Below are 13,946 nucleotides of genomic sequence, written 5' to 3'. Positions count from 1 at the left end.
ACCTAAAAGAATTGTTATAACGGCAAAAAATGGTGAGAGAAGAAAAACCCATAAAGGAATGCAAAGATGCGAAAACTGCATGCATTGTAACAACGTTATGACTGGTCAAACTTTCTCACACCCAATGACAGGAAAGAAGATCCCTTTGTTCCATTCTAGCACCTGCGACACGAAAGGCGTGATTTATGGCATAAAATGTCCCTGCGGGAAATTATATGTAGGGCAAACTGAGCGAAAAATCAAAATAAGAATCACGGAACATAAAAGCAATATTCAAAAGAAAAATTTGAAGTCGACAGTGGCAACACACTGGATGGAAGCAGGACACAACATTTCACAACTTCGGTTCACCATTTTAGAGGTGATCAGACCACAATCAGACACAGACACACATAAGCAAAGATTGAGATCTGAGTATTTCTGGATTCGCAAAATGGGTAGCTTACAACCTCAAGGACTCAATGACAGGATAGAATTATCCTGCTTTCTATGAACATTTATTAGGAACGCATTTACTGTATCCCTGCTGTCAACATGTCATGTAGTAAACTAAGATTTCATCCCATTCCAAAATGGTTGACTCAAGAAAGAGTTTCATAGAACTTTTTTACCCTTGTAGCTTCTGTTTATGTTTTGACTTTGAACTCATTAATTTATTTGAATGTACAGCGCATCATCTATCAATGTGACACGCTTAAGCTGAAATTTTAAGTTTGATAAATCACGAGTATCTTTTTTTCACACAATTAGCTTGGATAATAACACGTCCATCACCAGTGTTTTCACGTATGTTGGGACACGTTGTATCAACTATATAATGTAGTTAGAATCGAGAGATTGGCAGTTTTTTAACGTAATTTTGCTAGGCGAGACCGCGGTCACGTGGTCGCGCCGTAAGCCAATTGAAGTGTATAAGAAAAGGGAGGCAATGTTCAAGGTAGCTAGCGTTATTCGGATTGGCTGGAGATCGAGGCGCAAATTGCTTTTGCATTTCCTGTAAGTACTAACGCTGAAACGTTTATCGTTTTTCTTAGTGCACTGAAGTTTTTCATGTAAGATTGTGAAAGCACTATTCTTCCATTGGACATTTGCAGATAGGTTAAACAGGATGACATAGAACGCACACAGTGGTTCTTAACTGCCATAAATACACTTGAGTTGGACATTTAAACACGGGCCAACGCGAGTTTGATAGCAATGGTATAGAGCACTTGGGCACTCGTGAATTAGATAGAACTCGTTGTTTTCATCTTTTATTGCACATAAACAGGCGATTTGAACCTTAGTTTAGAAGCTTATAGCATTGAATAGGCTTTTTATTTTAACTTTAGTAAGCTACATGAAATGGTTAAGAGGTTATGATGAAACTTGATATATAACATAGCAATTTCGTTGTATAAAGAGGTTGGAAAGAGCAGAATGAATTACAAAGATGTAACAAGACATTACAATGTTTGTGTATCATGTAATTTTGCAATATATGCTTGAATATGTGGCCGATGGGCTCAAAATATTTCCTTGTTTTTTTCCCACACAGACCCCTGAGGAAGGGTCACTCTGGACCCGAAAGCATTGGGTAAATGTGGAATGTAGAAGTATGAGGTTTTTGCAGAGAACGAATTTGCATAAATGAAAAACAGAAAGAAATGAAACAAATACATTTCTTCGAACTGAAATATAGATCAATTTTGTAAGAATCATTCATTTAATTCGAAAAAGATTGATAAAGACAAAATAGGTCTGAGTATAATTGAGCACACCACCACTTGGAAGTGGAAACTCCACTTTCTCCAAATCCGTTTATCGAATACAGTGTTCCTAGACAAAACACTTGGAGGGAGTCACACAAAACACGAATTGGAGTACAATTGAAGAAACGTTGAGATATACAGAGTGCTTGATGGACTTCCTAAAGATTTATGCCCTGTGATAACTGATACCTGATTAACGTGAGGTCTGATTTTCCAGCTATAAACACTATTGCCGATCTACCACATATGGTGTAAACACATGCATACACCAAGTACCCACATGTGCAGGAAATAAACAGAGACTACACATGTGCCAAGTAATAGCTGCCATGAACATATACTCCGATCAGCACTTTAGCTATACACTGGACATTAAAAGGCAGAACACCACCACTCATTAGAATGAAACAGACTACAAGTGGGGGTTTAAAGCAGTGACAGGGTGGGGAGGAGGTGATCTGTGGACGAGGCAAGCATCGGGAATGCGAGGGACCAAGCAGAGACAGGAGGAAGGAGGTGGGGAAATGGTAAGCAGCAATGAAGGGAAAAGCAGTGACGAGGAGGGGGTGATCTCGGGATGGGGTATGAGGGCGAATGGGAGGAGGCGGAGCTCGTAAAAGCATGAGCACTGGGTAGGGTACTGAAAAAGAAAGAAAAGAGTAGGTCCTAAATTGGTCTGAAAAATGGGAGCAGTGGATGTTTACAAGTAATCCATGCTCTGGCGGAGGGCTAAACACAAGAAGGGGCATGACAATGCATGCCAGGGACAAATGGTGTCAAAGACTATGAGACAGATGATGGAGCGAATGTGAGGTAGTTAGGTTCTGTATTAGAACCTTCTCTTCTTTGTGTTCCTAACGAAGTGAATGTTTACATTTGAATAGAGATGCCAGTTATCTGTTAAGTCTGACCAGTGGATGAAGTGAAATAAAGAGCTCGTCCATGAACTGCAACACACCTTGTGTCTTCAGCGTATTTGTCCCAACTTGTCATTTGGTGATGAGTGTGGGATGAGACGTCTCTTTATTCGCTTTTTCTCCACCTCAACATTGGTCACTTTTTAGTTTGTGATCAGCCACTGTGACTGATTGAGTTTAGATGGAAGCTGATCGCCGTTGCCTGCAGTCAAGCTCCCACAACACAGTTTGGTGTATTGACAATGACATAACTGGCCAAAATTGGAGATCAGAGACTTTGGGAGTCATCCAGGGAGTCCGAAGGCATCTGGAAGGCATCCCTTACGTCACTTCAGGAGATGGAGGTGGTGCCCTACCGCCTACAAAAAGCATTGCAGAGCTGAAAGCATCCTGCATTTAATTGACTTCACAAAAAGGGCCTAAGGAACACGGAGCGCCGTAACGCATCCTACGTTTTACTTACGTCATAAAGGGGGCAAGCTGTGCTCAATCTCCCACCTGAGTCTTGCCCAATATACTGCTGATACTTGGACGCGTTGCTAGACAAGCCAGATCGCCAAAAGAAGTAGACTGCAGTGTGTACGCAGTCACTTCTGGAGGCCATATTTGAAGTTTAGGCTTGATCAGCACCAGAACAAAAGGAGACATGGGAAATGACTGTATCCGCTTGTGTTGTGATAGCAGGAGACACAGTGACAAGCACACCTTTGCTCAACTATTCCCTGATGCAAAGTATAGAATGCATGTCTGCAGCACGGTGACAAGCACACCTCAATCCAGTTCAGTAGGAAGGGGTAATTGTGTTTGTTCCTCTAAATGGTGACAAACACACCTGCAGTTAACACTTGTAAATGCTTGTTGAAACACAGTGACGAGAACATGAACATTCAGTTTCTTCTGAGAAAAGAACTGCGTTTGCCTAATCAATCAGTGGCAAACACACCATCATCTTACACTCACCAGAAGGTTTATGGTAAGAGTCCCGCATGTGTTGATGCCTGACAAATTTAAACAGTGATGGGCACACCTTTGACTTTATTTAAATGTGGTGATCAAAGACAGTCACTTCTGTTATTTGGATCATTTTTGCTACTGTAATATTTATTATATGAAGTATGAAAATGTTAAATGATCAATCATAACTAGATATGCTTCAAGAACGTGTGTGCTGACTGACTATTCATTCTAAAGTAAGGAGACACTGTCTGACTGTGTAGGATAAAAGATATGAAGTGCAGAATGTCACACCACCATAGTTTTTCCTTTCCCGTCCAGGGGAACCACCTGTCAAGTGGCAGAAGTGGAAGAAAACTGTTGCTAACTATGCAAAAGTATGTGACACTAATTTAAGTGCGAAGCGTAAATATTTCCTACTACTTCATTGTTTATGGGGGTGTCGGGAGATTTTGGAGAATCTGCCAGAATTAACTACAGCTGATCAGAGGTCTTTACATGAATATGAAATCTGAATTCTTGAACTTGGCGGTCATTATTTACCTAAGGTCAGCACAATTATGGAGTGATATTATTTTGGGATGAGAGAACAAGGGAAGGATAAGTTGGTAGAAGATTTTGTGATGAGACTAAGAAAGCTAACGGCAAGTTGCAAGTTTGGGGCACTTACAGAAGAAAAAGAATAGAAAGTATTGAAATGTTACAAAGATAAAATAAGGGAGGAACTTTGGCTAAAAGACGAACCACCGCTGGAGGAGGTGATTTTTATAGCAAAGCGTGTTGAATATACAGGGCCGGACTGGCTACCGGGCAGTTGTGTGTGCTGCCGAGCAGGGAGATGATTTCGTTGATGGGGACCTGTGTGTGCAAAACGAAATTCGTTTTGATTTTCTTATTTCAAAGCGCATGCAGGTCTCCATCAACGAAATAAGCTTACACCACGGAGAAATCATCCCCCTGCTCGGCAGCACACACAACTGCCCGGTAGCCAGTCCGGCCCTGTGAATATATGGTTAAGTGTATGGGTGAATTAAGCAAGGAGGATAAGAGGAGTGTAAGTACAAGCAAAGTTGAGGAAGTGGTGAGTCAGGTGAAGCAAAAATCCAATGGAAATATCAACAAGAGTAATACAAGTGAGTTGAAGATCGGTTCTGACTTTCAATGCACATGTCAGGTGTGGGAGGTTGGTACATAAGGCCAATTCCACTATTTGTCTGGCAATTCATGTTTTTTGCAACTCTTGAGGGAAAAGAGGTCATTTTTTGACGTGTTGCAAAGGAAAAAACAAAAGTGAGCAAAAACATGAAGTAAAAGTAATTGTATGTCAAACTAAATGGATGCAAAAATGACCATCTCTACGAATGGGTCAATATTGAGAGTTGCAAAGTTAGGATGAAATTTGATTCTTGCTCACAGCTAACAATGATATCTAAAGAAGTTGTTGATAACAATTTTAGGGAAAGAGTGAAACTATACAGGATGAATGTGAAACCTTCTAGGTATGGAGGGTCACCCATTAAGATGTATGGATATTTCTTTCCAAGCCTAGAATGCAATGGGAGGTTTGGGGAGGCAAAAGTATACGTATAGAACAAAGGTGAAAAATGTACTTTGCTGGCCTCATCAGGGACTATTGGGGATAACACTTAATACCAATGCTGTTCCACAATTTCAGGTACAGGTAATACATGAAGATGGGAGTATGTATGGGGTGAAATTCAAAGAATTGTTTAGGGATGAGCTAGTATGTCTGCAAGGTTACAAGCATCAAATTAAGTTGAAGTTGCGTGCTAGACCTGTTATTGCCAGGGTGAAGAAAATACAACTTAGTGTACAGGAAGGGGTTTAGCTAGAGATTACACGTCTGGTTGAGTTGGGATTAATTCAGCCGTTGGAAGCCACTGAGTGGTTGGCTCCTATAGTTGTGGTGAGGAAATCCAACAATGAAATACGTTTGTGTGTAGACCTCAGAGTACTGAATAAGGAGGTAATAGTGGATACATTTCCACTTCCCAACAGTTATGAAACGGTGGTACCTTTGGCTGGTGCTAATAATTTCACTACTCTTGACTTAGCATCAGCCTACCATCAGGCTTCTTAAGATAAATCATCTCAAGAGTTGACAGCATTTATTACTCTTATGGAGGGCCTTCAAGTTTTTAAGGATGCCATTTAGTTTAATCTCATTAGCCTCGGTATTCCAGAGGGTCATGTCTACTGTTTTGAAAGGAATTCAAGGGGTACGTTGTTATCAAGACGATGAACTAATCTTTGGGAAAGCAAAAGAAGAACATGATGCAAAAGTTGAAGTGGTGCTGGAGAGGTTGGTAAGAGTAGGACTCACTTTGAGAAAAGATAAGTGCAAGTTTTTCTTGAGGAAAATTAACTATTTAGGATATTACATATCGGGGAGCATCAAGAAACCAAAAAAGGAATTCTTTGAAATCATTGTAAATATGAAGGAGCTCTGTTCCATCTATCTTGGAAAGGAGGAATATTATAGCAAGTGTATCAAAGGATTTGTGGATAAAACAAGCCATCTTAGAGATTTGATAGGTAAGAAGGTGGAGTTTATTGGCGATTAAGTATGTAAAGATGAATGTATGCAGATAAAAACATATCTTGCCAATGTGCCAAACTTGCAAGCATTTATTCCAGCTGAGGACACTTGTACAATCACAGATGCCAGTAGCAAAGGAATAGGAGCAGTTGTTGTTCAGAGGTAGGCAGGTACTGAACATTTAATCGCTTGTGCTTCGAGATGTTTGACAGGTGCAGAGTTAAATTACTCTGTGATTGAAAAAGAAGCTCTTCCATCATTTGGGCTTTAACAAAATTGAGAAATGTGAAATAGGGAACAACTTTTAAGGTAAGATGTGATCATAAGACTTTAGGAGAATTTTTTTAATGGTTTAGATTCCATATCATCAAGTATAGGGAGGTGGGTTATTGCTTTTAAGGAGTATGACTTCACAGTTGAATATATTCCCGGTGCTAAAATCTTTACAGCTGACTGCTTGTCACATTTAGTTGAATTGGGGGATTCAGAGGATTCTCTGGATGATTTTCTTGAACAGGAGGTAACAGTTTGTGAAGTCACAATCTGTGCAATAGAAGAAGATAAATGGATGGCTGAAAAAGCAAAGGATACTACACTGCTTAACGCCATAGAACCAATATTGACAGGGAAAGTTAATAAATTAGAGAGACCGTGGTCTGAAGTTAAAAAAGAATTGGCAGTAAGAGATGGTGTTTTAACAAAAGGTACAAGATTAGTTCTGTTGGAATATTTGAGAGGTAAATAATTTTGCTTAGTGAATGAAGGAAACATGGGCATTGCCCAAACAAAGGAACGATTATGCCTAGACTTTTGGTGGCCAGGTATAGACTTAATGGTAGAACATGAACTAAGAGATTGTATACAATGAAATATGAGTGACAAAATGCCTAAAATGAGACAAGTGCCAAAGGTATGTAGAGATTTGCCTAAGTGACCATGGGAGGAGGTGGCAAATGATATTATAGGACCTCTTCATGGTGAACACAACACACCTTATTTGATAAAGCTACTTGATTTGTATTCACAGTGGACTGAGGTTAGATGTGTACATGATATTTCTCCACATAATGTGATTACAGTTTTAGTAGAAGTTTTAAGAGAGAGAGTTATCCAAGGTATATATTGTGTAATAAGTCCTCAATTTTGATCACAAGAAATGGAGAGATACTTAAGTGAGTGTGGCATATGTCATAAGATAAACTCTCTTTATTATCCAGAGACAAATGGAGCAACTGAGAGCCTTGAAATAGAGTATACAGTTGGAAAGGGTGAACAGTTTAGACTGGAAAAAGGAGTTGCAAGAGAGAATCACAGCTTACAGGATGTTACCCTATGCCACTACTGGTAAAACACTTTTTGAATTGAAAGGAGAGCTGAAAATACCGAACTTGTCCAGGCTGGATGTCATTAGACAAAGGCTTAAAATTCAATGGTATAGGTGGCTGGAGATAGATGGAACCTAAACTTCAACAAGACAGGAAAGAATATTTTGATTTGCACAAATGTGTCAAAAATTTTACATTTAAGATTGGCGATTGGTTGAAGATTAAAGCAGCAGATGGGTGTAAAAAATGGCCAAAATTCACAAAGGAATAACAAATTGAGAAGTTATTTTAGAATGCCGTAAAGACTGATGATGGCAAGATTTTGAACTTGAATCGGGTTGAGGAGGCCCGTCATGGGTCAGATGCTGACAAAACCAGGGATCAGTCTGCAGACAAAGGATTAAATAAAGACATGGATTCGGAAAAAAGAGGAGAAAACAGGAGAAGAGTGAGAATGCGCACATTGCTGTGGTACTTAAAAGACTATGTAAGGAGTTTTAGAAAAATTTGGGGTTAAGAAATACTGTCATGTGTGAACTTTCTTCCATGCAATTTGTTTAAATCTGTGTATAGGAGGGGTTAGTTACCCTATCATTTGGTTTTTATTTTTGTCTTTTGTACAGTAATTAAATATGTGGGAAAATGTGTGGGATTAGTAAAGGGGTAGTTACTGTTAATAGGAAGTGGAAAGTGTGAGGTAGTTCGCTTATGAATTAGAGCATTCCCTTCTTTGTGTTCCTAGCAAAGCATATGTTTAGGTTTAAATAGAGATGCCAGATATCTGTTACGTCAGACCAGTGGATGAGGTGAAATTATTAAGAGCCTGTCCATGACATGATACCTGGTATCTTCAGCATATTTGTGCAGCCTTGCCAAGTATCACGCATCAAGTGTTAGACTAATGCATTTTTAGTGAGGTGGTCTGCATCACCGCACTAAAATGCATTTGTCTCACATTTATAAGGCCTGCTGACACCATTGGCGCTGCATGGCACAAGCCAAGATGGATGTTAGAGCTGCGCCTTTAACACGAGCCGCCTGCCGTGAAATACTGCCCTATACAAAGCGGTCTGTCACGTGCTCCTATCGGATTTAACTTTGATAAACGGCCCGTCATAATAACTGCGTATTTTGCGTGTAAAACTAAAATAAGTGGCTAATTGTTTTCTAAAAATATATTTATGTTGTGGGCCAGTTTCAAAATGTTCCGAATAAAACATTTCAACACAAAAGAAAACGACTTGTTGAGTGAAAGAAACAGACTCAGAGCCACGGCAATGCTCATCACCATAGAGACGAGAGACGCCTCCACGACCTCTCAACTTAGCTTGCTAACCGCGTTGGACTTTTCAGGTACCGCCCGTGGCTGCGTCATTCCCGGTGTTCAGGATCTTATTGGTCGTACTCTGTGTCCGTCTGCAGTAAGGCGTGGCCATCGGGGAGGCTAGGGTAAGGTGAGCCTAGAACACTCTTACGAGTGCAGTTACGGCGGTTCTTTACAGGTAAGAAAGCAACCCTGTTTGCTTGGAGTATGCGTGTAAGCAACCGAAATGGTCACGCAATTTGCGTGTTATCTCAATGTGCGGTACTCGCCCTGTCTCATTTATTTCCCAGCTATTTGGAACTGATGCTTTTGCATGGGGCCGTTGCCGAGGTGACCCGTCTAAGGGTTACGGCGTCACCACTGTCAGTATCTCAGGCTTGCTGAGGCACTAACTCTTACCTATCATCTTTAAAGAGGCTGACTGTGCCCCTATTATCTCCCTCTGAGTACTGATTGGTTTGTCAGAGCCGAAGCTAGCCCCATATGCACTTCGGAGTGTTGAGGAGAGAGGACGGACAGTGAGTGGTTCCAGGGCTTTAAGTTAAAGTTATATGAAAAAACTTGGGGGGGTCTCCCAAAGTGGCGAGTCCAATGTAATTAAAGAAAAAAAACTTTAAAATGTGTGCTTAGCATAGTGTGCCGCCCGACTTGTAATTTGCTTTTTCTGTCGTATCCAGATATATGAAACAACAAGTAACATCATACCTACAACAAGTCAGGACTATTGGCTTTGTCAGTGGTTGTTAGTTGCATAAGACAAATCAAATTGGAAGTTAAAAGATTCCTTATGAACAAGTTCTTTTTTTTTTTCCTTATGAACAAGTTCTTACCTTCAAACATAGGTCACGTGTATTTGAGCCCTCACATCTCTTTGCTGAAAATGCCATTCCTTCCCTCTCCAAAAGGGACCTGCCCTTATTGAGAACAACTCCAGACACGTTTGCTGTTTCTAAAATAAGCATTGGCAAAGCCAATAGGTCTCAGCAATCAGGGGTAATACATTTGTGGATATCAATAAAAACAGCCCCTGAGCCATACACAAATGCACTTACATTGCCGTTGTCTGTACCTATCTGATTGCCGAGTCCTATTGGCTTTGCCAATGCTTGTTCTTATATCTTGTATGGGGCAAGGATGTGGCGCAATAGCCAGAGCTGATGACTGTGGAGCTGGGGAACCAGGTTCAATTCTTGATTTCTGCTCAACATCCTGGGAATACCACTTTATCAACCTGTGCTTACAAAAAATGAACGTGTGCTTCTGTAATGTGAATGATGCTCCTGGAAAGCGCTCCAATACCTTTGGGTCATGTTTGCGCTATGCAAGCCTGCAAAAAATGTATTACTAAATTTTGTGAGCACTCCAGTTTCCAGGTACTACTCAAAACTGGAAGTGGAGCTCTATATTTCATATTTGTTGCCCTTACCACTTGGGCTCTGCAGGAGGGAATGGTCATCAATGATGCTGAGTACCAGCTTCCAGAACTTTTTTGTCAGGTGGTGGTGGTGGGGGGGCTCGACGTGCAAAAAGGTTTAGATGGGGGGCTCAGCTGACAAAAGTTTGAAGACCTCTGCCTTAAAAGGTTTTAGGATCGTCTGTTCTAATGCATTGGACTTGCACCTTTAAGCACTGCGCTTGGTGCTATTCTTCTTTTACTTATTATTTGCTAGTTCACTATGTACCAGTTATCGTCTTATTCTTTGTTGACCCCTTTTGTTTGTAACTGTTTTGTTTGGTATTCTTATTTGATGCCGGTACTGCAATTGTTACCTTCCTTTCCCTCCAATTGTTAAGCTCTCTGATATCCTTCGGGATCATGTTCGCTCTATATAAAACTCTATAAATAAATAAACTATGGCTTGTACATAATATTCAAAAAGTTTCCACTTAAATCCCTGGTGACACCAGGACAATGTTGCTGCTCCTGAGTTTCAAACAGAGAAGGGAAATCCAGAGAGAAAATGTCTCTCTTCAAAGGATTTCTCTTCCCCTGCAATGCTCACCTGGCATAACGTCATGTTGTAACTTCTCCACCAGTTAGAATTGAGCCGTGTGAAAAGTGAGCAGTGGGAGCAGGCGCACATCGATGTGCCTGCTGTCACTGGAGTCTGGAAAAAACGGACCGCCTGTGCCAGGGCACACAACAGAGCCCGATAGAGACCCGTTTCGAGCCCCCCTTGAAAAAACTGCTGGTGTTAAGACCAGGTGAGACCCAGCCCACTTAAAGCCCTGAGTGGTTCCATGGATCACAGCCTGCTCTTCAAAAAACTATTTTTCTACATTCATAATGGAGAAGGTGTCCCGCTGTTCCCCCATTGCGAATTTATTATCACCTCCTTTGAAGTATCCGTAAAATATCAATATTTTGTGATCAGATTTCAGTCGCAAAATATCGATACATTGGATACCGATTTTGTATTTTGCAGGGATGCTTACAACACCCCTTCCAGATACCGAATCAGTATCCATTCTAAATCTCATCTTAGCAGTCAGTAGAAAAATTGCAGCTTGCTAAAATGCTTATTGCATCCAGCTGTTAGAGTGGTCTCTCTCGTGAGGGAACAAGCATTGGTTTAGCCAGTTGGTCTGCGGTTCATAATTGTATGGCAATATTTGTGTAGCGCATACTACCCCTAGGTATGGTGCTGCAGTGCTTACCTATATGGGTAGAACACTACACTGTGTAGGGTGTGTTGTCTTTGTTTTGATCTTATATTGGAAGTCTTTCTTTGTCATGGGTGAAGACCACCAATGTGCTTTTATCGTGTTTTTGAACTTGGCACTTAACAATGTGATCGATCAAGAATTGTGAGAGATAGGCATGCAGTTTGGGGTATTTAGTAAGCTGTTAGCTTTGATCAGTTCTGCACGTCCCCATTAAGTTGTTCATTCTGATATATTTTGTTTATATTTGATTGTCCTGAGCCGGCATAAGTTTAAGGGAGAAATGGTGGAGAGATCTGCTGGGATAGACTTTGTTACTAGCATTCCATAGCTGATTGTCACTGTGAGATATCAAGAAACGGTCATAGTATATAGCTTGTGGTAATGGTCAGGGCCACAGTAGATGGTGGGGGCAATGCTGCCCTCATTCTCCTTGATTTGATGGCAGCCTTCGACACTGTCAATCATGACCTCTTGATACACTGGCTGGTAGACTTTGGTTTAGAACGGGCAATGTTGGCTCTCTTCTGATCCTTTTTGCCAGTACAAACCCAAACAGTAGCCATGGGTGAATTCACCTGTAGACCATTTTCTTTGCCGTGTGGCGTACCCCAGGGCTTTCGTGGAGTCCAACTCTTTTTAACATTATGTAACACCGCTGACTGTCCTGGTGAAATCGTATGGTCCTGCAATCGTTTTATATGCGTACGACACTGAAATTGTCATGTCCTTTTCCAGAAATGGTCCTGACATGAATGATTCTTTCCGGGTGTGCATGCAAGAGGTTGGTGCCTGGATGTGAACTTCCTTAAGTTGAACTCCTGCAAAAACAGAGATCATCCTTTTTGGGAATACCTCTTTATTTTAGAATCCTTCCTGGTGGCTGGATGAATTGGGTCCTCTTCCGATTCCTGCGAAAAGGGTGAAAAACCTGGAAATCCTGGTAGAGGATAAACTTATATACAAAGAACAAGTTTACAAGATAATTTCTACAAGCTTTGTGCTACACACGATTAGGAAAATAGCACAGTTTCTTCTGCCTAATCTACTGAAAACAGTGGCCCTTTGCCTTGTAATTTCCGGGGTGGACTACTGTAACAGTCTTTATGTCAGTCTACCCAATGTTCTTCTGAAAAAATTGCAGATTACAAAATACAGCGGCAAGATTGCTGATGAAAATCCTGAGGTTCCAGTTGGCCTCAAAGGCTTTGGTGAGGCTTCATTGGCTTCTTGTCCATCGAAGGATTCTCTTTAATGCGCTCTGCATCACCTATAAAGAGCTTCAGGGACAAGGACCAGCTTTCTTAAGAGAAAATCTTCGAAGATATGTTCCTAACAGGACCCTTAGGCCAGTTCAGCTATGAATTTGGTGGTTCCTCCCTACAAGCTCTCCTCCTGGGCAGGTAGAAGCTCTTTGATCTGTACAACTCAAACCTGGAACAGGCTTCCCTTGGAAATTAAATCAGCCCCTCTCTCTGGAGTTGCCGTAAGCTTTTAAAAACCTGGCTTTTCACTAAACACTAACACTGTCCTCTATGTGTCTTTATCTCTCAGTGCTGAAACACCCCAGGGTATTTGTTTGCACTTTACAAAACTCAAATCAAATCAAAATCTTGTTGAGACCTGCAGTGGTGATGTTATTGCTGTCTCTTAGATAATCTGCATGATGGTTGTAAATCTCGTAGCACCCAGATGCGGAATATTAGACGGCATAGATGAGGCAATATGTCTCTAAAGACATGATTCAAAACCGCATTCATAATACAATTGACAAGTAAAGATGGACTCAATATTAAGTTCAAGATCAGAAATTTGGACAACCATGAAGATTTATTAAAGTATTAACATGCAATAAAGAAGACAAAATTAAGGCTCAGTTAGTTGAATAAATCAGTCATAAGACATAGAAATCATTTGCTGCAAAGGCACTTAGCAATTGAAAATATATGAAGCAATCAGCAGAGCCTGGAAATAGCCTACGTTCAGAGACTTAGACAGCATCCCTAGTAGAGATCCCACAGAGAAGGCACGACCACCCACGGTGGCCAGTCTACAGTGTGGTTGAGTGAGGAGGGTAGCTTCTGCAGATCGTAGCGCCCTACCCGGCCTATAAGGAATCAGGCGGGATTTCATATAGCTTGGCGCCCTTCCATACAGGGCTTTGTGCGCAATGCACAACCCGTTAAACATTACCCTCTGCTTAACTGGCAACCAATGCAGTTCTCGCATGAGGGGGGATGCATGTGTGTTCCTCAGCTTTTTAAAGATAAGTCTTGCAGCGTCGTTCATGACAACCTGCAACTTGTCCAAGAGTTTTTGCGGCAGCCCTATGTATAACGAGTTACCATAATCCAACCTGGCTAGGATCGTGGCAGAGACCGCACGCCTCAGGGTGGAAAAGGACAGCAATGAGGAAATTTTCCTAAGTTGTCGAAGAAGGCCGACACAAGT

The 13,946-nt window shown here is 41.2% G+C and overlaps 1 protein-coding gene across 1 annotated transcript in view; it reads left to right on the top strand.

The window, feature by feature from the left end:
- The first annotated feature begins 8,896 nt into the window (after nt 1–8,896).
- Nucleotides 8,897–13,946, top strand: part of DNAAF3 (dynein axonemal assembly factor 3) — a 162,605-nt gene continuing 157,555 nt past the window's right edge. Inside the window, exon 1 of the mRNA XM_078655025.1 lies at nt 8,897–9,009. The gene's annotated coding sequence lies outside the window, so the exon portion shown is untranslated. The remainder of the gene's footprint in view (nt 9,010–13,946) is intronic.

This window comes from Lissotriton helveticus, chromosome 7, assembly GCF_964261635.1.
Source record: "Lissotriton helveticus chromosome 7, aLisHel1.1, whole genome shotgun sequence".
Taxonomy (NCBI): domain Eukaryota; kingdom Metazoa; phylum Chordata; class Amphibia; order Caudata; family Salamandridae; genus Lissotriton; species Lissotriton helveticus.
The sequence above is the reverse complement of the archived record's forward strand: the minus strand, read 5'-3'. Positions and strand labels throughout refer to the sequence as shown.